The sequence below is a fragment of the Lissotriton vulgaris genome, chromosome 3_1 (genome assembly GCF_964263255.1).
Source record: "Lissotriton vulgaris chromosome 3_1, aLisVul1.2, whole genome shotgun sequence".
In the NCBI taxonomy this organism is placed as follows: Eukaryota; Metazoa; Chordata; class Amphibia; order Caudata; family Salamandridae; genus Lissotriton; species Lissotriton vulgaris.
Genome location: NC_141689.1, coordinates 1242835826 through 1242863623, shown reverse-complemented (window position 1 = coordinate 1242863623; position 27798 = coordinate 1242835826). Strand labels below are relative to the sequence as shown.

At 44.1% G+C, this 27798-nt stretch overlaps 1 protein-coding gene across 1 annotated transcript in view; it reads left to right on the top strand.

Annotated features, from left to right (window-relative positions):
• Positions 1 to 27798, top strand: part of LOC147727726 (alpha-2-macroglobulin-like) — a 1118600-nt gene that overhangs the window by 26152 nt on the left and 1064650 nt on the right. The window lies entirely within an intron of this gene.

The window sequence follows — 27798 nt, the reverse complement described above, 5'->3', positions numbered from 1 at the left end:
CCTTGGAGTTGTTATCTGCCAGGAACTCACTTTGAAGCCTCAGATCAGGTCGGTGATTTCCACCTGCTTCTTCCAACTCTGCAAAATAAAAAAGATCTGTAGATTTCTCACCCACGAAGCTCGGATTCAGGTGATAATCGCCATGGTCATGTCCATGTCGATTATGCCAACTCACTATACTTTGGCAACCCCCTCTATTTATCCAGACGTCTACAGATGGTACAAAACCAGGCTGCGCGTCTGATTGTTCATCAGCCTAGGCATCACCATATCACTCCTCTCTTGAAGCAATTACACTGGCTTACGGTTGTTCAGTGGTGTGCCTTTAAGACTGGATGTCTCATTTTTAAATCACTCAATGGAAGGAGCCCGAAATTTGTGAACAACATGATTAACAAATATGCTCCCACACACGTAATCTCTATTCAGCCCACAAACAGCTGCTATCCATCCCTCATTTCGGACTTAAGTGCACTGGAATTGCTAGATTCTCTACTTTGGGCCGTATGTTCTGGAATTCTCTTCCCTCCGAAATCCGCTCCTGCACTAATCTCCTCGGCTTCAGAAGTCTCCTAAAAACTTGGCTATTCCGACAGGATTTTTGAACATCTCTCTAGGACCTGGGTCTCAATCAAATTAGCGACATGAAACTTCCCCGGTGTACGTGCGCTTTATAAATTCATTTTAACATAACGTAACATAACATAACATAACTGTACAGACAATCCTATCAGACATCGATCAAAGCTAGCTGAACCAAAGTAGACAATATCTTAAAGGGGAAGTGTAAAAGCCGCCTGTTGTATCAGTATGTATATATGTGTATATTGCATGTTGCGTGGTGTTATGTGGTGTGTGTTGTGTAATGACATGATCTCCCGCCAGACAACTAACACTGTCAACAGGCCACACCTAAAAAATAAATTGGGTGAGAAAGTTTCAGCATAAATGATAAGTTGATGTTAAACCTAAATGTGCTTCACAACTAATACAATAATCAAAATAACCAAGTGAACTCTGAATACTAGAAATCCTGATTCAGTATCCTTTGGGGTACGTCCATAAAGGAGCACGGTAAAAAAATGCAACCCGAGCACCAATGCAAACAAGCGTTGGTAAAGCCAATAACTCAGCACTCCCCTTCTAAGGGCACAACCTATTGCATGTGCCAGTTTTTGTTTATAGATCTTGCCACCCATTTTTCCCACCGCCAATGACTCTTCCGCTGTCTTATAGAAAGGAGAAGAACTGACAGTGGAGCCTCTTATCTGACAGCGTCTAACCCGAATTATTCTACGCTGACTTGTCAATAGAAAGGTGTAATGCAGGTTCATTACACCAGGCACAAATCCAGCATTAAGGCCCTATTATATGGACAGGCTGGGATGGAAAAAGAATCCTCCTAGAAATATATCCCTTACTGATGCTCCATTGCTGTATCCGCTCTGAGGCTCGCAGATTAAGACATCTGTCAAATTGGATGGGGCCTTGCTGACTATTATTAATACTTACCGAGATTTATATTCTGGATAACTTCCCTTAATATTAATACTGTGTGTGTCGGTAAAAGACGCCTTTAATTTTGGATGTGGCCCTCCTGCTGGTTAACTCTACTTTTCTATCAGGAAATACTGGGTCACTACTTTGAACCCAATACTGTTCTTGATGAAGAACAGAATTCATTGAGAAATCACACTCCCTATCAATACGCCTTAATGGGTTTGATCCTACCCTACTACTATGCCCTGAAGAAGTCCTGTAAATGGACGAAACGCGTCAGCTGTCCGCTGTGTTTTTTCTGGAATAAAAATAAAGGAAAAAGAAAAGAAAAAAGAAACATCGAAGATTTTTTGATTCTTTGGTCATGGACAATTGACTTGCTTTGTTCAATAGAATTTTTGGGTGGTGCACCTTTGCTTTGTTCAAAAATGACTCTTCCGATGTCTCTTCTTTCGCTATCTCTTTCTCTCACTTTTAACTATCTCTTTCATTGACTGTCTCAGTATTCCCAAGACTGTTCTTTAAAATAATTGCTTTAGTACCATAATCTCCTGCCTTCCCATGAGGTGCTTTTGCAAGAGCCAGGTTCAGATTTTCACATAAGGATATGCTGAAGACATGATTAGTACATGACTGCAGCCTTGTGTGAGGCTTGTGATGCAATGTCTGTGCCTGCAGATTGCATGATTGGAACCTTACTAAAAGCTTAATGATTCATTGACAACGACTGTTACTTTTCCAGAAGTGTTATATGCTGTTTACATGTCCATACAGACTTTTACAGTTTGGCCTCAGCCATTCTACAGAAAACTGAAACCCCTTCCCCTGACTGACTAAACATTGAACTAATTACATCATGTGAATTGAGCTGGTCTCCTTCCCTAGAGTCTTGCCGCTGACAGATATTACTTTGAATACCCCTGGAAATGGAATTCAAGGACTCAAAAAGGACCAGGACTCTGTCTCCCTCCCAACCTTGGGATCAGGGCAATCTGAAGGCTGGGGGCCGGGAACAATTCCCAAGACTACTTGCCTTTTTAGGGCCCGGCCTATGCTACAATATTTATTTACAGATTTTAAAACAAGCGTATCCTATTTATCATTGATATGAAAGCACACAGCCATGCCACCAGATGGGGCAAGATGCTGGATCTGCAGTGTGTAGGAGAGTAGGGTCTGCATCGGATGTATGACATTACAACGCATGCTTTTACCACGCATGCTTTTACAATGTAAGTATTACAACGCAAACCTTTACAACGCATAGTGCTTTGGGGTGCTGGATAGTGAATAGTTTAATTTACTATTCCAGCTCCAGTCCCCGTGGACACTAGGGAAGGTGTTGGATAGTAAATTAAATCTATTCCCTATCCTAGAGCTTCCCCCAGCGCAATGCGTTGTAATGGTTTGCGTTGTAATAGTTGCGTCGTAACGGCACTGCGTGGTAAAAGTTGTGTTGTAAAGGATGTTCCCCGTCTGCATCCTATGGACACCCCCACTTTTTGCTGTGATACTCTGGTTTTTCGACTTTAGTGCGGCTGTGGGCCTGCTAATCAGACCCACAGCCCAGCTGTTCTCTCTCTAAATTGATACCATGTACTTTAGGTACATACCTAATTAGGAATTGGGTCACCTTTGTGAGCCCCTGTATAGTGTACCATAGGTAACCAGGGCATAGGTGCATCCAAGGCCTACCAAGGGCTGCAGCATGTATTATGCCACCCCTGGCTGGCCATCAAAACTCACACCACAGGCTGATCACTCAGCTTGGGCAAGGTGGTGTAATCACCCCTTGCTTAGATATAGAATACTTATATCTACCATTATATATAGACACATATATACCTATAAGTCACTCCTATGGCAGGCCTTGACAATCCTGAAGGCAGAGTGCTTGGTTTTATGTGAGAGGGTGCTCTAGCATGAGCTGAGCCCTTCTGCAGCTTTCAGAACCATCTCCTTATAGCTGTACTACTATGATATAGCCATACCATATACTCTTAAGTGCATTATAATCCTTGCGGTTAATGCTAACTTTGGTTTGGCTTTATCAAAACATGTCGTGTAAGGTGTCAAACACTTTGGAATACTACCCCCCCCCCCGCCAGTCCTGGCGGTGGGGGTAGCATTCCACCCTTCTAGAGGTAGAAGACATGTAGTTACTGCTTTACCCGGTTAAAGTTAAACAGAGCCTCAGCATCACAAAATGGATGCTGCTGCCACAGACATAAGCCTGACCTCCTGCAGCTGGGGAAAACTCCAGCAAGGGAGGCTTGGACAATAGGTTTCCTGTCGAGGGAGGTTCTAGCACCTCCCCAGACAGCCTGTAGTGTATTGAGGCAGGGTGGGTTGAATGGAAAGATGCTTTTCCAGACACTGCCTGGGGCACACAAGGTGCTCCATGCGTAGCCCGGTTCAAACCAGTTGCTGGGGCACTCCTGCCCCGCTCTGGCACGAAACTGGACAAAGGGAAAGGGGTGTAACCACTCACTTCTCAGGGTCCACCTATAGGAGGGACCTAGCAGGTAATCCAGCCCCTAAAATCAGTATAAAGATAGGAGCTGAGTCTAGAGACTTTAGATTAATCCTGGAAGAAACTTTGATACAAACTCTTGGACCTTCGACGTTCTATATCGAAAAGAAGACTGAAGACATCTCCCTTGTGGTCAATGAGTGACCACCCTGTGCAAACATGCACCACCAGCAATTTCCCGGTTTGCTTTGTCGACGCTCCTGCCGGAACCCGAAGACTCAGCTACTCAGGAACTGGACTTCCAGACTTCTCCGACTCCGATCCAGATCCACAGCAAAGCTGAGACCCATGGTGGACACGAGAGACGTGGGACCGGACAACCTGAACATCCTGCATTTTGCTAACAGTGCAACTACTGAGGCACCCTCGAAGTTGTGCATTGGGATTTGAGAAGCCCCAGACCCGAGCGCCATTTGCACCAAAGCTCAGCCTTCCACACTCCACAAGTGCCGTGTGGGGCCTGCTCCTGCATTTCAGCTTGACACGTCTCCCCGGTTGCTAGCCCATTGGCTAGTGAGCCCTCCGAAGACGAACCTTTGAAACTAAACTGCTTTCCTGGTTGCTCCAGGGTAGCTCCAGCTTCCCTTTAAGGGAGAAGTTCCCCAGACCTTGCTGGTCTGACTCGAAGCCAATCTTCACTTCCTGCGTGGTTTGCGGTTACCAAGGCTTATTGGGTCCAGTCCGGACACCAACACCGCAGTCAACTAGATCCTTTGTGGGACAGCTCTAATCCAGCTCCTGGTTGTCGTCGATGCCTCCTGGTCCTAGTGGCTGCAGAGACAAGCTTCACCTCTTCACCTGAATCAACTCGACATTGCCTGGTTCCTTCCTGGTCACTGGCTAGTAACCCAGACTCTGTCCCCTCTGCTTTCACGTTCTACTCATCCCTGATCCACCCTTAGATCCACCCGGACACTTTTCTTCTAGTCGCCTGTAGCACTTCTTTGCAGATCTCCATAAGAAACATTGACGAAACCTGACTCGAAAAGACACCTATGCACCCGGCTTCCCTGGGTGAGGTAACTCAAGTACTCCGGTGCTCCCGTGGCTGTTGACTCTCGAAGTATCCTAGCTTAAAGGGGTTTTACTGTAGTCCATCCGGAAGTTTCCTTTATCAGTAACTTTGTAACATCTACGTTCTCCATTATAAGTCAATGGTAACTCGCGACTGAGTTTAGACACTGCACACGTCTCCCATGGGTCTCCTACTTCCTAACCTTTGTTGTCTAGTGTAGCCCCAGCGGTCCCCTAGGCTCTAGGCCTATTCCCTATTCCTGAAGTGGTTCTTATACCACTTACTTAGTATATGGTTTGTGAGGCCCCTAGGGCAGAACTGTATTTGTGCAATTTATAGTATGCTTAATGAGTAACTTGTAATGTATTTAGATCTCTGACCTCATAAAGAGTTCAGAGGGGTTGTGTTAGTAATAAATACATATATATTTGATATATACCTTGTGTGGTGTCCTTTCATTTGGTACTCAAGGGATTATAATTGGTAAAACAGCTGGATTTACATGCTCTCTGACGTTTTAGCTTAAGACTGCTGGTCCATGCTACCACTAGGATAGCTTGTTTATAAGGTTGACTATACAAACACCATCAATAAGGGTCGTTTAGACTGGTGCAAGGTGCCCACTAGAATAGTGGACATCATATGCGAGGCTAACTTCTCACACCGTGTTTTCTCTTTCCCTGGCGGATCTTATTTTTAAAATTTAGAAACAGGTGCTCATGCTATGTCAGACTCGTATGAAAGTTTTAACCAGACAACAAACGTTTCTCAGTGCCTCTCCTGGATGAACCCAGGAAGTCATTCTTTAGAAGATTTGAAAAGTGATGCCATGCTAATCTAAAGTAGCTTGACTGAACACCATGAATTACCTCAGCAAGAGAGGTCTACCAACATGTTAACCTTAGCATGTGCCACAGAAATCACCATAAGATGCCATGGAGGCTTAAAATGAAAAAATGGCCACCAGTAGAAAATAAGTTGATGTTCAAATGTCTTATTGAAGTCATTACATAATAGGACATCCAAAGCCACAAAACAACTGCTTTGTATTGCCAGGAAGCAATGCATGTCAAGTCCCAAAAGGCATTCAAGCTCCATGAACTTCACATCAAGACTAAGAATAACACAGCAGAGAAAGATACATGAACCAGTCTTTCTCTGGAAGTATCACTAGAATCTGGAACTCTTGGTCTCCCTCCCTCCATTTAACCACCTGACTAGTAAACGCCAAATACATCCTCAAGCTCCTCCGTTTTGACAGACAGCTTGGTTAATGCACCCTTGACCTCACTTAAGTACACTCCCAACTGCAGTCTGACCTGCCTTCTTTGGTTGACACCACCATCTAAATTGATGCTATAACTGTCTATTTCCTCTGCCTATTCACAGTAGCTTTTTCTTGAGGTTAAGCCTGCACACATCCACTGAAGTAATAGTTTGAGTTTAATTACTAGTAATGTAACCATGGCGCCATGTCTGTGCTATAAAAAAAATTGCAAACAAATAAATAAATAGATCAAAACCCACACATTTCGAACCACAATAAGGGCAATCCAGTTAGTCACAATTCCATTTAATCAAGCAACCATTGCCTAGTTTGTAAAATAATAGGCGTCTGCTGCAAAGCCTTGTTCAGAAGCCCGCAACCCGCGCTATTGAAGGTTGAGTGCTAAATATCAAGGCTGCATAGTCTTTATTCCATCTCATGCCTCATTAATTCACCAACAGACTCTTCCTGCCTCTTTGTCTGAATCTTACAGGATCTTTTTCATCACTGATTTCTCGTCGGCCACTGTTATTTTCTACTTTTTCCCCTCTGCCTTTTGTATTTTTATCTCTCTTGCTCTCAATCAGTCTGTTGAGGAAAAATAAGTGCTCATCCCCGAAAATGAGTGCCAGTTGCCCAACCAACAGCTCAAATTAAGCAGTACCGGCAACCACAATGCAGGAGTGTTAATTGTTTGAATACTTTTTCACGCAGCACTGGTTTACTTGAAATCCACACTTAGGGAGTTCTCCTTGGTTTGGCGTTTAAACCATAAAAATCACATTCAACAATCTAGGTTGGCTACCGCACAATATCTGACATGGTATGCCCATTCAGGAGCCACCTCCTACTTCATATCAAGAAAGAAAATAACAAATTGTCCTTTTGGGGTGGTTGGAAGGCCCACATTCAGGGCCAGACTGGCCATAGCGAGCAATGGGCATTTCCCCGTTGCGCCACCAGGGTGGGGGCTGGTTTTGGACCTGCAATATGTTTTCCACGTGCCCACCCGTCCCAACCAGCCCGCGTCCCCCACAGCCAGTCCAACTCAATTGACAGGGCCGGGTTGCGTTCCTTGTCCGGCCCTGCCCATGTTTCTGGTTAGATTTGAGGAATTACTTAGGGTTACTTTGGCCTTCGTCATGACTGTGATGATCAGTGCCTTCAGCTAGCAGTGAGTTCAACATACATTTGTCTGCTTTGAGTCACAGCAATGTGAAACTATTTTAATAAAACTAGGTTGCAACTCACTTTCACCAGGACTACCGACATGCCCACTCCTCAGCCCAGGGTGACATGGAGTCCATGCCCTGATCTGTAATACCAGAGTATGCACAGATGGTCATTCTTGCCAGGGTTGCAAGCATAATTTGCCAGCAGAGTAGCCAGAGTGCAGTAAGAGTCACATATGCCTGGGTGCAGCCATGATAGACCACTGATACAGTCATAATACTTCTGGGATGCTGACATCAACCTCAGGCAGCTGACTTTTCGAAGTTGGCCTGGCATATGATGTCCACTATTCTAGTGGGCACCTTGCACCAGTCCAAACGACCCTTATTGATGGTAGGTTTAAGACAACCTTTAAAGGAAAGCTATCCTGAATGATCAAATGAAAGAGCACCACACCAGGTATATATATATATATATATATATATAAAATATATGTATTTATTCTAAAACACACCCCTCTAGTCTCTTTATGAGGCTAGAGGCAAAAGTACAATACAAGAACTTAATTAGCACACAGTAAATCAGCACAGTATACGTTTTGCCCTAGGGGCCTCACAAACCATATACTAAGAAATTGGTATAAGAACCATGTGAGGGATAGAAGTTAGGCCTAGGGCCTGTAGAACCGCTGAGGCAACCAGGAACCACCCAAGGTAGGGATGCAGGAGACCCAAGGGGGACGCGTGCAGTGTCTAAACACAGCCACGAATCACCATTGACTTCTATGGCAAAAGTTTAGGTTACACAGTTAAAGATTAACGACACTTGAGAGTGGACTACGGTAGAACCCCTTCAGCACTGGACACTTCAAGAGTCAAGACTCACAGGAGCACCAAAGTACTCATGTTACCTCACCCAGGGAAGCCGGGTGCATAGGTGTCTTTTTGTGTCGAGTTTCGTCGTCTTTTCCAACGGAGAGCTGCAAAGAAGTGCTGCAGGCAACCAGGAGAAAAGTGTCCGGATGGATCCAAGGGTGGATTGGAGATCTGAAGAACCTGAAAGCAGAGGGGACATAGTCTGCGTCTCTAGCCAGTGACCAGGATGGCGACAAGAGGATGCCAGCTGATGTCAGGTGCTTTCATGTGAAGTAGGTGAAGCTTGACTCTTCAGCCACGAGGTCCAGGAGGCGTCGATGACTACCAGGAGCTGGGTTTGAGCTGTCCCCCGTCGGATGTTGAGTGCTGTAGCATCGGTATCCGGATTGGACCCAACAAGCTTTGGAAACAGCAACCCACACAAGATGGCAAGATTGGCTTCGGTGCAGACCAGCAAGGTCCGAGGCCCTCACCTTTTGGAGGGGAGTCAGGGCACGTCTGGTGCAACCAGGAAAGCCCAAGAAACAAAGGAGATTCCTTTGTGGGGACCCACTAGCCAAAGGACTAAGGATCGTGAAGGCACCTCAAGCGGAAATGCTGAAAGTGGGCCCACGGATCCCTCATGGAGTGTAGGCCCACAAACTTCGATGCCAAAGGTGCCCAGGGCTTGGACTACAAGTAGCCTAATGCACAACTTCGGGAAAGCTTAGGAAGTTGATGCACTAGCAAATGTGCAGGATGTCCAGGAGTTCCGGTCCCACGTCTCTTGTGATAGCTATAGGTCTCAGCTTCGCTGGAGACTCGTATCAGCCTCGAAGATGTCTGGAAGTCCAAATCCTGTGTCGCAGATTCTTCGAGATCCGGTGGGATCCTCAAAAATGCAGACCAGCAAGATGCTTCTTTGGTTCCTGTTTGAACAGGGAAGTTACTCCTTGACCCCAAGGGAGATTTCTTCCGTCTTCCAGTCGATATGGAATGTCCAAGGTCCAAGATTTCTGTTTAAGAGTTTCATCCAGGGTAATCTGAAGTCCTAGGGACTGGGTTCCTATACTTATACTAAGTTTATGGGTTGGACTAACTCTAGGGTCCCACCTATGGGAGGACCTGGTGATGGTGGTAGTTACACCCCTTCCTCTTTGTCCAGTTTCGCGCCAGAGCTGGGGCTGAGTGCCCCAGCAACCGGTTTGAACTGGGAAATGCATGGGACACCTTGTGAGCCCCAGGCAGTGTCTGAAAAGCATTCACTGAATGCAACCAACCCTACCCCAATACACTAAAGCCTGTCTGGGGAGGTGCTAGCACCTCCCTGGACAGGAAACCTATTGTCCAGGCCTCCCCTGCCGGAGGTTCGTCGAGCAGCTGGAGGTCAGACTCGTGTCTGTGGCAAGCAGCATCCATTTTGTGATGCTGGAGTTCTTTTAAACTATTACCCGGAAAGTAAGTGTGTACATGTCTTCTCCCTCTAGAAGGGTGGAATGCTACCTCCGCCGCTAGAACTGGCGGGGGGGGGGAGTAGTATTCCAAAGTGTTTGAGACCAAACACAACATGTTTTGATAAAGCCAAACCAAAGTTATCATTAACCGTGAGGATTATAATGCACTTAAGAATATATGGTATGGCCATATCACAGAACAGCTTTAAGGAAGGGATTCCGAAAGCTGCAGAGGGGCTCAGCTCATGCTAGGGCACCCTCTCACACAAAACCAAGCACTCTGCCGTCAGGATTATCAAGGCCTGCCATAGGAGTGACTTATAGGTTAATATGTGTCTTTTATAAATGGTATATATAGGTATACTATATCTCAGTAAAGGGTGCTTACATCACCTTACCCAGGCTGCAAGTGCAGACCTGTGGTGCCATTTTGGAAGGCTTCCCAGGGGTGGCATAATACATGCTTCAGCCCCTGGTAGGCCTCTGGGGTACCTATGCCCTTGGTACTTAAGGTACCATATACTAGGGACTCACAAGGGTAACCCAGTAACCAATCTGGTGTGTACCTAATGTACATGTAATCAATTTAGAGGGAAACAGATAGGCTGGGACCCTGGATAGCAGGATCCCAGCCAATCGAAGTCAAACACCATCAAAACACCAGGAAAAAAGGGGAGTTAACCATATAGTCGGATTCCACCTTCCTACACTGACATTCTATGATGAAGCCTTGCCATTGCTTTCTGTGGGCTCTGCAACTATATTTCAGGGGCACTTTCATCAAATGCCGCATGCACTGCTCATATGACTAGGCACTATGATCATGTGGCAAGGCACTGTCAGCATTTGACACAACACTGTACCATAATCCTGGGAGCAAAGCGTAAATGAAAGGGGTGGAAGGATATAGGGAAACAATGGGGTAGATCTAGAGGAGAGCAATGCTAGATGCGGTGGAAAATAGGGAGATGCAGGAGAGAGCCAGTGAGCAAAAGAAGTGAGTGGAGTTGATACAGGGAATAATGGAAAGGTAATGGGGAGTGATGGAGTGAAGAGATAGAGTGGGGGTGAAGTCATGAGAAATATGAGAAAAGAGGCAGGGATAGAGTGGAGAGAAACAGACTAAAAAGAAAAAGGAGAAGTTGGTCAGAAAGCGAAGAGAGATACAGGGGAGAGTGAAGGGAAGGCGAAAGGTGAAAAGGAGCGAAATACAAAGGCAGAGAGAGGAGGAAAGAGCAGAAATATTAAAAGAAAGCTGTAGCAATACGGCTAGAATTATACAAGAGGAACAAGAGACTAGAGACACTGACGAGAGTGGAGGCCAGTGAAAGGTGTGATGTAGCTATGTTCAGATGGATCCAAATATAAAAGAGAGAATACGTGAAAGTAGTTTAGAGTGAAGATAAGGTAGAAGAAGGAGGTGGAATGAAAGGGATTAGAGCAGTGCATCAAACACTGTTTAGAACCAGGACCTCCATTTTAGATCGACAAACGTTCATGTCCCACCTAGCTTTAATGGGCATGTGGCAGGCGATGTTTTAATGTAAGTAAAGCATCAAGAGACTGGCGCTGTCATTTCAGACAGCACAATTTCCATTGAAATGGACACTAAATTTGCAGACATACAGTCATACTGGTAAAACTATATTGCACACAAATGATAATGTGTGGAAACCAGTGGATATTCAGTGAATATTTATCATTTGTGCATCAAAAAGTAAAGTGTCTTGATTTGTTTGATCATATTAAAATCTTTGTTTCCATCACACTTCAGAATTACAAACAAATGTGCTTCATTTTTTATTTCCCAACTACTGAATATGTACAGCTCATTTACAGGTATTTACATTTCGTTATGTGTTACAAAATATGACATCCTACATCCTTTCCATTCACACTCCTTGTACCCCAGCAAGGTTGTCACATAATTCATTTTCTTTTTCTTTCTCTGACTCCAAAGTGAGAAGAGTTTCTAAAGACCAATTACATGTTAAAAACACATAAGCAGCAATTTGTCAGAGGACATCGCCAGAAATGTGACTTCTGTCTTTGAAGTGCAACAAATGTGACAAGATAAACACCGTAACTAAGGCATCTTTTTATTGATTGGATTCCCAGGAGCACTAAAAATCGGCTGGAGTAGAGTGATGAAGGAGAAGCAGAGAGGAAAGGCTAAATTCAGTTCAGAATGAATCCATTAGTGCGGAATAGAGAAAAAGCGGAAAAAATAGAGAGAAACGTTGAGAATGGGAGGCGAACAGGAGGGGAGGGCAAGTGAAAGGTGGAAAGTACCAGGGTACAGATGAAGTTGAAGAAGGAGAAAGTGGATACATACGAGGAATAATGTAGCATTGGGAATTATAGGGAAGAGTTAGGGAAGTGAAGAAATACGGGAGATAGATGGGGAAAGCGAAGGGGTTATGAGAAATGTAGGAGAAAAGGGATAGAGAGGAAGGGACAGATTTAATGGAGAATGGAAACATCAGTGGGGAACTGAAAGATGGCGAACTGATGAGATACATGGGGACTAGGAGAGAGTGAAAGGAGGAAGGTAGCATGAAAAAAAGGAAAGGACTAAATGAACCTGTTGGGATATTCAGGGCTTGATTCAAGGATACGTTATGTCAAGTGATACAGAGGAGTAGGGGCATAGCTATGTTTAGTGCAGCATGTGTAGTGGCATTATTGCCCAGGGCATTGAAGATTTCTCTGCACCCCAATTACCTATCACTGCGGTATAAGCCCCTTTTCGCTTACTTACATTATGACTAGGGCACCCTTGCTAGGCCACGGTGCAGAAGAGTTTGAGTTCCATACGTTTTTAAATCAATCAAAAATGTGTGTGCATCTTGAGGCCATTATGTACATTGTGTCATTTTAATTCACTTTTTTAACACTTTGGCTCAGCATCAAAACATTTGAATATTATCCATTCTCATTAGCCCAAATTTCAAGGGTGTCTGATTGACCCACAAAGGTCTTTGAAGCAACATTTGATTTCGGCTCTATAGCTAGTTATTGCTAGGTTTACCAATCTAAATTAAAATGCTGGGACAAACTGGGTTATAATTCCAGTAGGCTGGGCATATTGTCTTCAATAATTTATCTAATGTTCATACAATGCAGTACACTATGTCTAAGATTCAATTTACTCCGGTAAGAGCTTTAGAGATAAGTCTCAAATCAAAGTCTCACTGAAGTATTGTAAAATTGTAATTAAAATCAGTTTAAGAAACAAATTAATAATATGACTGGGCCAAAAGTCTTTGAATTTGGGGAAGGGGGCAGACTAAAATGTGGATTTACTGAGCCCTGCTGGAGTCTCTTAGTTACAAGCCTGGTTAGCCACTAGAACCTATACTGTGCGCTATGGGTTGTCTTTGCAACTAAACAAAAGTGCCCTATAAAAAAATCCAGACATGGTCACTGTCATAAAAAAAAAAGAATCTGTTTATTGTCATTTTATGTTTTTCAACAATAGTATATAACAAGACAGTAAACGCACACCAGTGTTTAACCCATGCGTATAAAGGATTGTAGCATGTGAGCCTCAAGAGGCTCTATTACAACATACATTTCAGACAGTGATTCTATGTTCATGTTTACAGGTATGAAATCCGTAGCTTCTACCATGCCAAACAGCATTATTGCATATATAGTTTGCCACTCTTCAGCAGAAATAGAAAGATCAATATAATTACCAACTTAACAAACTAGTCAACTTCAGGCATATCAGTGCTTCCGGCCTTCCCCTCAGGACAGTTATTGCACATATTCACAATGTTTTTAATAGCACAGTATTTCCCTATATATGTGCCTTTAAACAGGTTACAGACCCCCCCCCCCCAACTCAGGAGAGATTGATGTCTATTGTCTGGTTCCATTGACTTCCCAAGTCCTGAATCATGAGTACCTGAATCCTGCTGTAGTTTTTTTGGAGTGATGTGATTATTGAGTTCCAGCTATCTGAGAGTGGGAACTTACGTTAACCTACTGTATCCTCTCTGAGAAGGGACACACCATCCGCCTTTGCCCAATTAACAACAGAGTGAGTCCACTCCAACAGTGTTGAAGGGTCCTGAGATTTCCAGCGCTTTGTTATAAGTCTCTTAGCCACTACCAGGCCTAGGTCTAGGAATCAGTTTGTGGCTCTATATGCTTTATTTCTAGAAAATAACCCCAAAATACACACTTTCCAGAAGTTCAAGATTTGCCATTCAATACAGTCGGACAGATATTTTGAGACTCCTTCCCAGTATTGTAGCAATTTGTGACATGACTATAGCATGTGTGTAATGTCTGCATCTAAGTGGGTGCACCAGGGACAGTGTGAGTCGTTCCTGTGAACGTTTTCTGGGGTGAGGTATGCTCTGTGCACTATGTAAAATTGAATTAATTTAAACATGGCATTGTGTGGGACGTGTTCAGGACTTGCTAGAATCATAGACTATTCTGTGTCCGTGCATGTGCGTCCTAAGTTAGTCTCCCATTTCGTACATAGGGAGGATGGATCCAAGGCTGTGTGGAGGCGCAGTGCGTCTGCAAACCAGCGAGTAAGATGGCTGCCGTGACGTTCCCCATAACGTAGATATATTGGCTACCATATTTGTCTGCAATTCTTGTGTAATGTCTCCCCATCTGCTTAGTAATGATCTGGTCCAGGAGGCATGCATTACAAATTGTCCTGGGGCAATCCTTCCTCACCCACCAGTTCGTTAAAGGGTAGGAGCATTCTGTCTAGGTACAGGTCTCTTAGTGTATGTATGCCCACACTGTGCCAGTCACTTAGATCAGCTTGTGTGGAGGTGCAAAACCCTCTAGGCTCACAAAGCAGGGGGATCGCTGGAGCATATGGTTTTACTCGTCTGGTGAGGAATAGTGCTTTGCGAAAGAAGTGATAGGCCACTTGTAACAATAAAGAGAACTGGCCTTTCCTCTTGCTCCAGGGGTGGAAGATAGAAAGAATGGTTAGTATTGAACATGGTGTTCCTCCTGTTGCTGTGTCCGACAATTGCCTACCCTCTACCCAGCGGGCTACCCATTGTATGCTATGTAGTAGTGTTCTAGGTTGGGTACGGCCACCCCCCCCGGCCTGATGGTAGATACAGTTTTGTGAGTGCAACCCTGCAACGTGAGGTGTTCCCTATGAGACTACGAATCAATATTTCAATTGGCTTGAAAAAGGAAGGTGATAAATATAAGGTCAGGTTTGTAAAATAATAAAGTAAGCAGGGAGCACTATTATCTTGATTAGGGAGACCATACCTGCCACCGATAAAGCCAGCGTCTTCCAGAAGACCATCTGAGATGCCAAGGAGGGAAGTGCCCTAGTAAGATTGCCCTCCAAAAGATCTCGATTGTTGTGGTATATCCTGATGTTCAAGTAACGGACCATGTTTGTCTGCTGTATAACTGGGATAACTGGGGAGTCATTGATGGCAAGCATAGGGTCGGGTGTGTTGGTTTGAAATGGAAATAGGCATAACTTGTCCCAATTAACCCACAGTCCTAAAAGATAAGCAAAGCGAGCGAGTACTGCGGGTATGGTGTCAGGTATCCCCGGATATCATCTGGTTACAAAAGAAGGTCGTCCACATAGAGAGATATAGGGTGTGTATCTACATCGATCTGGAGGCGCCATGAAATTGCTGATAACCGCAGAGCTGGAGCCAATGGCTCGACAGCCAATGAGAAAAGATGGGGAGAGAAGGGAAAGCCTGACAAGTAATGTAAATTGATACTTGTATAGCGCACTACTCACCCGCAAGGGTCTCAAGGCACTTGTACGAATACCGCTGTGGAACCCATCCTGGCTTTCCCTGTGAGGCGTCCACTCCTGGGCACCCTCAAGGTGGAGGCCAGGCATCCTTAGCGTTGTGGGGGCCGTTGTGGAGATTAAGCAAGCTATTGCCCAGAGTTGCAGAGTGGGACTCCATGATTGGAATAGGCACCGAGGCGAGAATTATCAGGTCCGTGGAATTTTTGAGCCCAAGACCCGCCGAGGCGGGGAATTGAACCCGGGTCCCGGGCTAGACTTCTGCATCAGGGTCTGCCGCTCTAACCATTGAGCCACACTTCTCCACTGTGCCTCTAAAGACTGAAATGGGTTCCGATAGCAGGCGATCTGTATTGAATCTCACCTTCGGATTGTTATATAGCAGTTTTAGTAACGAGATGAAGTATGGACCCGAGCCGAACTGAGGCAGGACATTGAATATGTAAGGCTATTACAATGTATCGAATGCCTTCTCCAGGTTTAGTACCATACTGCTGGATCTGGGACAGATCACGGGCGCAGCATGATACAGAAAAACTGTTGCAGGTTAAGAGATGTAGATTGGTTTGGTATAAACCCATTCTGATCTTCTTGCATCAGTTGGGGTATTAGTTCTGCCAGCCTACTAGCCAGTTGTCATGAACTCCATCTCTTGTATCTTGAGGAGCTCTCCTAGAAAGAAGAAGATCCATTTTGCCCTATATCCCCACTGGTATTGGCGACGCCTTCATTCTGCTTGGTTTTTAAAGAGACTGATGTATTAAGTAATCCACACGAAGAATTCAACACCACAAGATGGCGGCCGCCATCGACATCACCTTCAGCGCTTTAGTTGTTGCTTTGCCTCAATACGAAGTGTACCTTCCAACGCTCGCGCTCTGGGAACCACGCACTTCAACTTAACTCCTTAGCGAGTGAACAGTGTCTCTGTCAGGCGCTCGCTCTGAGGAGAATTTTTTCGTCAGCCATGTCCTCTTGTAGTACGCCCCTTTCCTTGGTTAGTGTGCACACTAGGAACTTCCTCTTTTTTGTGAGTAGCATTCCTCACGTTTTCTAGTTTGAATTGAAGAATTCCAGTCACGAAGTCTCCGGACACCCATATGAGCCTTCTTCAGCATCATCCGTTGGAAGAAAAGTTTTCCTGAGGAGAAACCTCCGGTTTTACAGTAAGAACGTTCCTTTTGGTTCACTTGGAAATATAATGTTCTAATCATACAAGACTAGAATCTCCAAGAATGTGCTTCAGAAAAGACTATCTTGTCTTCTAGTCTTAGACAATAATTCAGTTTCATCATCAGAACCACCTTAAATATTCTGAGAATCAAATGTTGAGCCTAACCAAACTATAGAGAGAAGCTAGCCATCCTTGGGATCCAGGTGTGTGTGTGTGTGTGTGTGTGTGCGAACGCTGTAGGTATTATATCCTTATTAATATCATATTACTGAAAGGCATTATTCTAATTTTGGTATTCAAATGTCTTTAGGTCCTGTTATTTCTCAATCATTAACCGAAGAACAGAACAATAAATTGACAGAAGTAGCAGGCGATCACTGGATCTGGAGGCGGTCTCTCTTTTTCTCCCACTCCACCTTTCCACCAGGGGAACGCGAAATCCAGGTTTTGAAATACAGTCTGGGCTCTGGTCCATTATGGGGAGTTGGGATCAGGCATCTGCTCCTGTGTATGGCCGGTTGAGTCCAGTGAGCTTTCTGACAGATTGAAGTGCCACTATACTTAATCAGCCTGAGCAGTATGGCTGAGGGCATAGATCTTAGCACCTTAGCGGGGCTCATGGATAATATGCAAAAGCAATTCACTCTCACCCTAGAGGTGACTGAAAACCTTAGAGAAGAAATTAAAATTTCCCATTGAGAAAACCAACAACTCATGCCAAAACTAAATGACATGACTTTAGGATCGCCTTCCCAGTCTACAGGCTTTGCGTCAAAAAACCCCATCACTACAGCTGCAGATATATCTACTCCGGTGATTCACTCCATTTCTCCCATTATTCCTTTGGCCCCTCCCAAATGCTTCAGTGGGGACCCCAATAAGGCACAAATATTCCTCACCCAATGCTCTCTACATTTTGTATGTAGGCCTGTCATTTTTGGTGACGAGCAATCCAAAACAGCGATCATGTTGTCTTATTTGAGCGGCGATGCAGCCTCGTGATCCTTGCCTCTGGTTTCGCAAAATGATCCGTTGTTGTATGATTTTGAAAGGTTCAAGGCAGAATTTCTTCGTATTTTTGATAGAAGAACTGTATCCCAGGCAACGGACAATGAATTACTTGACCTTAAACAAGGTAATCGAGATTTAATCTCGTACTTGGCTCAATTCAATAAACTAATTGTAGAAAGTAATTGGCCCGAAAGCAAGCAAGCTTCAGTCTTCTACAAAGGGTTGTAAGAAGAATTGAAATATGCCCTGGCTCAGATTCCAGACCGTCCAACCTATGTGTCTAATCTCATCGATTTGGTATTAGAAATAGATCAGTGGCTGTTTGAGAGAAGAACTGAACACAAGACAGAATTTCGTCCATTACCACCTCGATTTGACAGGATAAGGTCGGACAACGCCAAGACCTCAGAGGTACCATCTACTGAGGAACCCATGCAAATTGGTAGTGTCCGAGGCCCTCTATCCAAAGAAGAAAAAGAGAAGAGGAGGTCTGGAAACTTGTGTTTATACTGTGGATAATCCGGACATTTTGTGAGGGAATGTCCTAAGAAGCCCAAGAATATTAACCCAGTAAGAGAGAAGAACCATCAGTGAAGAGGGTTGCCCTGATGGATGTTTCCCCTAAGTCAAGCCCTATACCTCAGCAGGTAGCTGACACCTAACAATCTTCTTCCCCCCATCTGACTGTGTCCTTTGAAATCAACTTTGGCATCAAGAAGCTCCTTGGAGGCTCGGTAATGATTGATTCTGGCACCACTGGGAGCTTCTGCGATATTGAGTATGCCAGAAAGATTGGAATTTCTTTTGTTAAAAAGAAGCCAGCGGAATCTGCCGAGCACAACCCCACCATTGACTGGGAGAAACCTACAGTCAAACTTAATTCCAGTTACTGCCTTCAACATGGTTATAAATTTCTGAAAGGAAATCATCATTCGTCACCGGCCAAGGTTCTGGCGTCAGGGTCGAATTTGGTTTGCACTATTAAGAAGACTGACATCCCTCTTGAATATGAAGATTTGGCCACTGCCTACTTTGACAAGACGGAAGCAGAGAAATTACCGCCTCATAGGCCCTGCAATTGCAAAATTTAACCTGTACTAGGGGCCAATCTGCCTTGTAGTCGGATTCATGCTCTCACCGAGCCTGAGAACACGTTTTTGAAGGAGTATTTGGAAAAATACTTACAAACGGTTTCATAAACTCATCTTAATCTCCGGTCTTGTCTCCACTCTTCTTCATCCCTAAAAAGATCTAAGAATTAAGAACTTGCATTGACTATCATGCTATCAATCAAGTGACTGTTAAAGACAGGTATTCTTTACCCCTGATCTCCGTATTGTTAGATCGGGTTAAGGAGGCTAGAGTCTTCACAAAATTGGATCTTCATCGAGCCTATCATTTAAGTGTGGCCGAGGGTGACGAATGGAAGACAGCTTTTCGCACCAGACACGGGTTATATGAGTACCAGGTCATGCCTTATGGCCTGTGTAACACCCAGACTGCCTTTCAGCATTTTGTGAATGACATGCAGAGAGAGTTCTTGGATCACACTGCTTTGGTCTATATTGATGACATCCTCATTTTCTCCAAAAAACAACAAGACCATGTTGGACATGTGAGAGCGATCTTGAGAAGATTGTTGGAAAACAACCTCTACGTGAAACTGGAAAAGTGTGCTTTTCATGTCAAAGAAGTCGAATTCTTAGGATTCATCTTGTCAGAAAAGGGAATCTCTATGGATCCAGTGAAGATTCAAACCATCCTAGATTGCCCCCCCCCCAAAAAAAATGTCAAGGACGTGCAAAGCTTCCTTGATTTTGCCAATTTTTATCGCCTTTTCATTGAAGAATTTTCTTGGAGAATAGTCCCAATCACCTGAAGAAAGGAGTTCCTTTTGAGTGGTCGAGAGAAGCTGAGGAGGCCTTCAGGTTCTTAAAAGAATCTTTTACTACAGCTCCACTTCTCCTACATCCAGATCCGGAGGAACCATTCTATGTCAACACCGACGCTTCAGATTTGGCCATTGGAGGCATTTTATCCCAACGGTATCAGAAAACTGGCCTACTTCACCCAGTAGCGTTCCCTTCTCGAAAATTGACTCCCCCTGAAATCAACTATTCCATTTCCAACAAGGAGCTTCTAGTTGTCAAGGACGCCTTCCAGGAATGGCAACACTATTTATTAGGAGCCTGTCATGTAGTCACGGTATTCATTGACCATAAAAATCTTCAGTTTTTGAAATCTGTAAAAACCTTAATCCACAGATAGTTAAGGTGGTCGTTATACTTTGCTGAGTTCTACTTTACAATCCCCTACTGTCCAGTTTTGACAAATGGTAAAGCTGATGCCCTAGAATCAATACAGCACCTGGAACTGGAGAGACTAGAGAAGTTCCAATCATTCCTGCGGACAAGTTTATCTATGCACTGTAATTTTCCGAATTGAGAGAAAAAATTGTGGAGAGCATGTCAGAAGAGGAGATCTTGGATTGGGCAAAAGAAAATGAAAACAGAAGAGTAGAAAATGATCTTCCTTATGTGGAAAGTGCCTTCTACTTTCCCACTCAAGAATTACAAGAAAAAGCCCTTCGAGCCTGTCACGACGACCTTCTGGCTGGCCATAAGGGAGTGTTAAAGACCACAGAACTTCTGAAGAGACATTCTTGATGGCCAGACATGGCCTCTCAAATAAGTCAAAATGTTCAAACCTGTGATAAATGCATTAGGGAAAATCTAATTGAAAGGCCCCAGAAGGTGAAATTCAACCCCTCCCTACTGCCCCCTACCCATGGCATACAGTTACTATAGACTTGATCATGGATCTGCCTGCGAGCCAAGGTTATAACACCATATTGGTTTTTGTAGACACAGTCTCTAAAATGAGCCATTTTATTCCACTAAAGAAAATCCCTGGGGCCTTTCAACTAGCTCAACTATTCTCTCCGCACATTGTTAGAGCCCATGGCATCCCTGTAGTTGTAATTTCTGATAGAGGAACCCAATTTGTTTCCAAATTTTGGAGGGCAAAGCAAACACAAGGAGATGATGGACGGAGCGCTGAAACTTTTCAGACACTCACCCCCAGTCACAGATCTGGGTTGAATCCATCATGATTCTTTAGCTCACTTCGCGACCTCAGTTCAGACCCAGCTATATGCAAATCAGTCTTGACCCTGTGCTTCATGGGAACAGTCCAGCCCGAACTGCAATCCAGGTCATCCCTGAACCGCAAACAAGCATCCTGGGAACGGTTTCTGGGTAACTCCCTTCATCAGCCAGACTAGCTTGAATCCGGTGGCAAAGTGAACAAGGGACCCACATCTGGGCATACCCTGCCAACTGAGGGCGAACAAAGCAAACACAAGGAGATGATGGACAGCGCACTGAAACTTTTCAGACACTCACCCCCAGTTACAGATCTGGGTTGAATCCATCATCATTCTTTAGCTCACTTCGCCACCTCAGTTCTTGCAAAAACTCAGAATTGATTCTTGATACTCTACTAGCTATCATCCTGAAACAGATGGTCAGACAGAAAGGGTAAACCAGGAAATAAATCAGTATTTCCGCCTTTACCTCTTAGACCAAGAGGGTGAGTGGTCAGAATTAATCTGGACTGCAGAATTTGCTTAGAACAATGATATCCACTCATCCACAGGTTACACTCCGTTCATTCTGAACACTGGTAGACATCCTAATGTCATTCTTAGAAAATCTGATGGAACAATTCCTGCTTTAGAAGACCTAGGCAAGAGAATTCAGGAAATCTACCACTCAGCAAAAGAGCACTTAATTAAGGCAAAGAATTCTTATAAAAAAACAAGCTGACAAAAAGTAAAGGAGTAATCCTGGTTACGTAATTGGAGATATGGTTTGGTTGTCTACTCAACACCTTCATTTAAAAGGGAATAGGAAAATCCAACCTAGATTCCTAGGCCCCTTTCGAGCTAGTAAAATCATAAATCTAGTGATTGAAAACTATCTTTGTCCTCTAAAATGAAAATCTATCCAGTCTTCCATGTGTCTTTATTAAAAAGAAGTCCTCCTAATGACCGCTCAGATGACCCTCCAGATTCAGTTTTCATTGATTCGCATCCTGAGTATGAAGTAAACAGAATCTTAGACTGAAATGTCAGAAAAGTAAAACTATTTTATCTCATAGAATGGAAGGGGATTGATCCTGAGGAAAGATCTTGGGAACCATCTGAAAATGTACATGCCCCAAGACTAGTAAGACAATTTCGCTCTGCTTTTCCTAACAAGCATTCTGAGATAGGATCTCCTTTGAGAGGGGGTACTGTTAGGAACTCCATCTCTTATATCTGAAGGAGCTCTCCTAGAAAGAACAAGATCCATTTTGGACGATATTCCCACTGGTATCGGAGACTCCTTCATTCTGCTCGGTTATTAAAGAGGCTGATGTGTGAAGTGATCCAACCGAAGAATTCAACACCCCAAGATGGCCGCCGCCATCGACATCACCTTCAGCGCTCTAGGTGTTGCTTTGCCTCAATACGAAGTGTACCTTCCAATGCTCACGCTCTGTGAACCGTGCATTTCAACTGAACTCCTCAGGAGTGTACAGTTTCTCTATCAGGCACTCGTTCTGAGAGAGAATTTTTTCATCAGCCATGTCCTCTTGTAGTACGCCTCTTTTCTTGGTTAGAGTGCACACTAGGAACCTCCTCTTTTTTGTGTCACAAAGTCTCCGGACACCCATATGAGTCTTCTTCAGAGTTGGAAGAAAAGTTTTCCTGAGGAGAAACCTCCGGTTTTACAGTAAGAGCGTTCCTTTTGGTTCACTAGGAAATACAATGTTCTAATCATACAAGACTAGAATATCCAAGACTGTGCTTCAGAAAAGACTATCTTGTCTTCTAGTTTTAGACAATAATTCCATTTCATCATCAGAACCACCTTAAATATTCAGAGAATCAAATTTTGAGCCTAATCAAACTATAGAGAGAAGCTAGCCATCCTTGTGATCCAGGTGCGTGTTATGTTATGTTATGTTATGTTATGTTATGTTAGGCAGATTTGTAAAGCACACGGTTGCCCCAGCAAAGGGGCGATCCAGCGCTGAAACCAGATTAGTAACCCTGGGCGTAGTTTGCGTAGCAGCACTATACGTAGCTCCACGTAGTACAAGTAGTCTGCGTAGCGTAGCTGATGACACTGTTTACTTGTCTGCACTGTGAAAAAATTGCAAAATAATTGCAAATGACATCCTGCACAATGCCAGTTATGATAAAATAAGCATCTCTATCTTTATATACTAAGGTGCATATAGTACTTTCACAAAAGTGAAACTGAAAAATTAGCACGCAGTGAGAGAGGTGATGATTTTGGGATCCTCTCTAACCTAGGGGGAGTACCAAACAGATGCCTTGAAAACAAAACAGCACATCTTATTGAATGATTTGGTGGTGGTCCCATCCTCTTAGGACCACCCCAAGCACAGTTATTGGCAAAAAAACATTCCCAACCAAAGGCCCTGCAAAGCATTATGGGATGAGATTAGCAGTGGGCAGTGAATATAATATAGTATCCAATATCAAAATAATTCTACAAACAGCTGCAGTTCAACTGGTGGTTACTAGATGTCCCTCATGAGTCAAATGCAAATGCTCGATGAAAGGGTTTCAATGGTTTTGCATTTGACTTGTGAGCGTCATCTAGTAACGACTAGTGGAACTGCAGCTTGATGTAAGAATAATTTCAATGCTTTGCATTTGACTCGTGAGGGACATCTAGTAGAGCGGCGGGCCACCAGTGCTCACACCACAGCTTTGGGTCTCTCCCCACTAACAGCACCTCGGACTTACTGGTGTTGAGTTGTAAACAGTTGTCAGTCACCCACCCAGCGACAGCCTCGAGATCGCTACGAAACTTACAGGTGTCTCGAGTAGTATCGTTGGTGAGAGTGACTACCAACTGGGTATCGTCGGCATACGACACCACCGGAAGCCCTCTGTTCTTAGCCACCACTTGCAGTGGTTGTATATACAGATTGAACAGGGTGGGGCTCAAAGCCGAACCCTAAGGGACCCCCTGACTGACGGCATAGACTCTAGATGAGAAAGGAGGGGAGATCGGCTGGAAAGTCTGCCTAGACAGAAAAGAGGTGAACCAAGCCAGCGCGCCATCGGCTATGCCTGCCTTCTCCAAACGCCTGAGCAAAATCTGATGACAGACCTTATCGAACGCAGCACTGAGATCAAGCAGTATCAGCGCCGACGTGCGACTGGCATCTAAAGCCCATCTCAGATGTTCAGTTAACGCCAGAAGAGCGGACTCCGTGCTGTGACCAGGACGGAATCCATTCTGAGATGGGTCTAGAAGATTATTAACCTCCAGGTATTCTGTCAGAATAACATTGACATGGACCTAATGCATATGCCAGCTTCAGGGGGTCAGACGGGGAACCAAACTTGACCTTCCTGCAGATCACTGAGAGCTGTGTGTGTGCGAAGGTTCTAGGAATTATATGCTTATTGATATTCATATTACTGAAAGGTATTAATCTAATTTTGGTATTCAAATGTGTTTAGGTCAGGTTATTTCTCAACCATTAACCAAAAAACAGAACTATAAATTGACTGAGAAGTAGCAGGTGATCACTGGATCTGGAGGCGGTCTCTCTTTTTCTCCCACTCCCCCTTCCCCCGGTTAACGCGTAGTCCAGGTTTTGAAATACAGTGTGGGCTCTCGTCCATTGTGGGGAGTTGGGATCAGGCATCTGCTCCTGTGGATGGTCGAATTAGTCCAGTGAACATTCTGACACTAGTAGGCTCGCCAGCATCTTGTAGTCAGTGTTCAATGCGCATGCAGATTAGCACCCCACGGGCAAAAGCTGAGTAGTCAGTAGCAGTAATATGTCCTCTCCATTTATGCTGCAGTCTCGTTATCTTGGGGTGTTTCCAAGTGAGTTTCCTGCAGCAAAGCTATCTGTAAATTGTGATGTTTTAGATATGAATAAACTGCGTATCTATGGGAGGGAGTGCTTAAACCTCTTACATTCCATGTAATGATTTGCTGCGACCACATAGCGTAGGTATGTGAGTGTAAGTTGACAGAAGGGGATAGGGCCTGTGTCTACCTGCGTTGATTATACTGTCCTGTGAGGGTGACCATGTTGGACATAACGGCACCTGAGAGAGCTTCTTACCAAACATAACAATAATTTTATTAACATGTAATACCAACAGAGCGGATCCCACAACTGTGTAGAACTGCCCAAACCTCTACTTATATCTAACTCTGTGTGTTACCCCCTTGTGGGTTGGGTGTGTGGCTTACAAAAGCCCGACTACGTGCGGTGTCCACCCATAGCCTTAATAAATGTGTTCCCCTTCTGGTGGTGCACATATTGTTAACAGGTATCCCAGTCACCCAGTCCCAGTCTCTCCTAAGTGCACCCTGTGTCTCCCCCCACCCCGCAGCAACCTTATGTTCGCTTTACAACACCCCCTCCCCCCCCACAGGCATATCATATCCTCACATATGGGACTCAGTAAAGGAAAAGATATATAAAGTCTTCAGATGATTCCGTCTGATGTTTGTGGGGTCACTTCAGGCAGCATCAGGGAGTTAGTGTATGAGGGGCAGGCCACTGAGAAGTCTCCGTCTACAGATGTTCGGGTCGATCTCAAGTCTCTGTCCAGTTCCTTAGATAGTTCTGATATATTTTCCGCCTCTTGAATTGCTTGATGTCGTTCTTCAATCATTTGTTCTACATTGAGGACCCCAGTTCGCTGGGATGTCCGAGATGTTCACCACTGGCCGCGTCTCTTGGCTGTGTTCGCAGCATCTCCTCATGTATTTCCCCTTCCGGTGGGCCAAGGGCCTGTAAATCTCCCAGATGACTCTAGCCAGTCGCATACATCTTGAGGCGCATCGAAAAAGTGATCTTTATCGTCAGACATCACTCGTAGTTTCGCTGGAAAGTACGAGCATTTGGAGGGGGAGGGGGCGGGGAAAAATAGAAAAAAGAGCAATTTCAGATATACGAGGTATGTAATAAGAAATGTAACAAGTAAGGTAACAAGACATTTTTGGAATAATTACATTAATCGTAGAAGTCAGTATTCAGGTTCGGATATTGAAAGTAAAAAAGATGATAAAAGAAGTTGGTTTAATGTTTTTTGTAGCTGGTTGGTTAAAAAAAAAACTACAATGGGGAAGTTAAGACTGTGTTCGTGGAATGTTGCTGGGCTGAATGACAGAGGAAAAAGGGCTCGCCTTTATGAAATAGTTCGTCAGAACTCTTATGATGTCCTCTGCCTGCAGGAGACTCATGTTCCCGTGGTTGAGAAGAGCCTTTTAAACATTCCTGGTTATAACGTACTCGCAGTAACAACACAAACCTCTAAAATACGTGGCGTGGCAATTTTAGCAAAAACCTTTTTGGGGCATGCTAAGCGAAGACTAGTCGATCCATTAGGTAGATGGGTTATAGTGGAACTAGAGGTGGGAATTACAATCTGTTCATTGTATGGATCAAACCAGGATGACCCTCAGATTTTTCAAGATCTGGAACTTGAGCTAGCTCCTTGGGGTAATTCATTAATTGTTTGCGGGGATTTTAATATCTCTCTGGGTTCGATGGGGGGTAGTCAAATACAACAGTTGTATATGGGTCGTAAGCCAAGAGTGTTTAGGGCAGTAAAACAACTCATGGATAATCACAGCTTAATTGATATTTGGGACCTCAGGCATCAAAACGATCCAGGATACACATATTATTCATATCCCCATAGTAAATATTTCCGGATTGATTATGTGATGGCATCAAAGGAGTATTCCATAGCTATGGAGATAAGTAAGTCTCCGAAAATAATATCAGATCATAATTCGCTTATACTCATTTTTTATCTCCCTGCATGTAACAGACCCCATTCCCAATGTCATTTGGCAGAAAACTACTGGCTAATAGAGAATACATAGAGCGCATAACTCTTTGGGCACACAAATATTTTGACCATAATCAATATAGTGCGCCGAGAATGATAGTGTGGGATTGTTTTAAAGCTGCATTGAGGGGAGAGACCATCGCTTTTGTGGCCAAGCGCAAAAACATTCAGGAAAGAATTATAACCAACGCATGAATGAGCTAGCTAAACTAGAAGAACAACATGCTACGCAGATATCCCAAGGGAAGGATGGGGGAAGCATTCTGCGCAAGATAATAACTCTTAAAACTGAGCTTAATAGCAGTCTTACCCAAAGGGCAGCTGAAATCTTTCAAACAAATAAAACTAAAATTTATGAGAACGGGGAGAGGGCAGGTAAACAGCTGGCACTTCGTACTCGTCAGAAATCCTCATATAATCTGATAGATTCTATTGAGTTTGAAAGTAAAAAATACATAACACCTGTAGATATCTCAGAAGCGTTTCACCGATACTATCAAAAGTTATATCAAAATGAAGATCAAGTTGAAACAAACGACATTAAAGAATTCTTGGCTGAATGGTTAAATGAAATTGGTCCACCCCGGATGATTGATGAAAATACTAGGAAGGACCTAGAACGAGAAATCTCAATTACGGAATTCCAAATTGCACTATCAGGGCTGGCCAACGGGAAAGCTGCTGGTCCAGACAAAATCCCACTGGACCTTTACAAAATACTTGAAAAACAAATAACGCCTTATTTATTAGATCTATTCTTGGGGGTACAATGGAACGGTATTCCACCAGAGTCATGGCAGCAAACAAACATAGCTATTTTTCCCAAAACCCCGGAGTATCCATCCTCATACCGCCCAATTTCGCTGATAAACTCCGACTCCAAACTCTACGTCAAAATTCTTGCCAACCGGCTCAGCAGGATCATCGAACTTCTGGTCTCCCCGTGGCAATAAGGATTTATACCTGGAAAGGGCACCACGGATCATACCCGTAGGGCCATCTCTCTTTTCGACATCATGGAGTTGACGGGAGGCCGGATGTCGATGATCCTGCTCGATGACGAAAAGGTATTCGACAGAGTGTCTTGGAATTTTTTATGGGGGATTCTGCAATTAAATAACTTTGGTCCG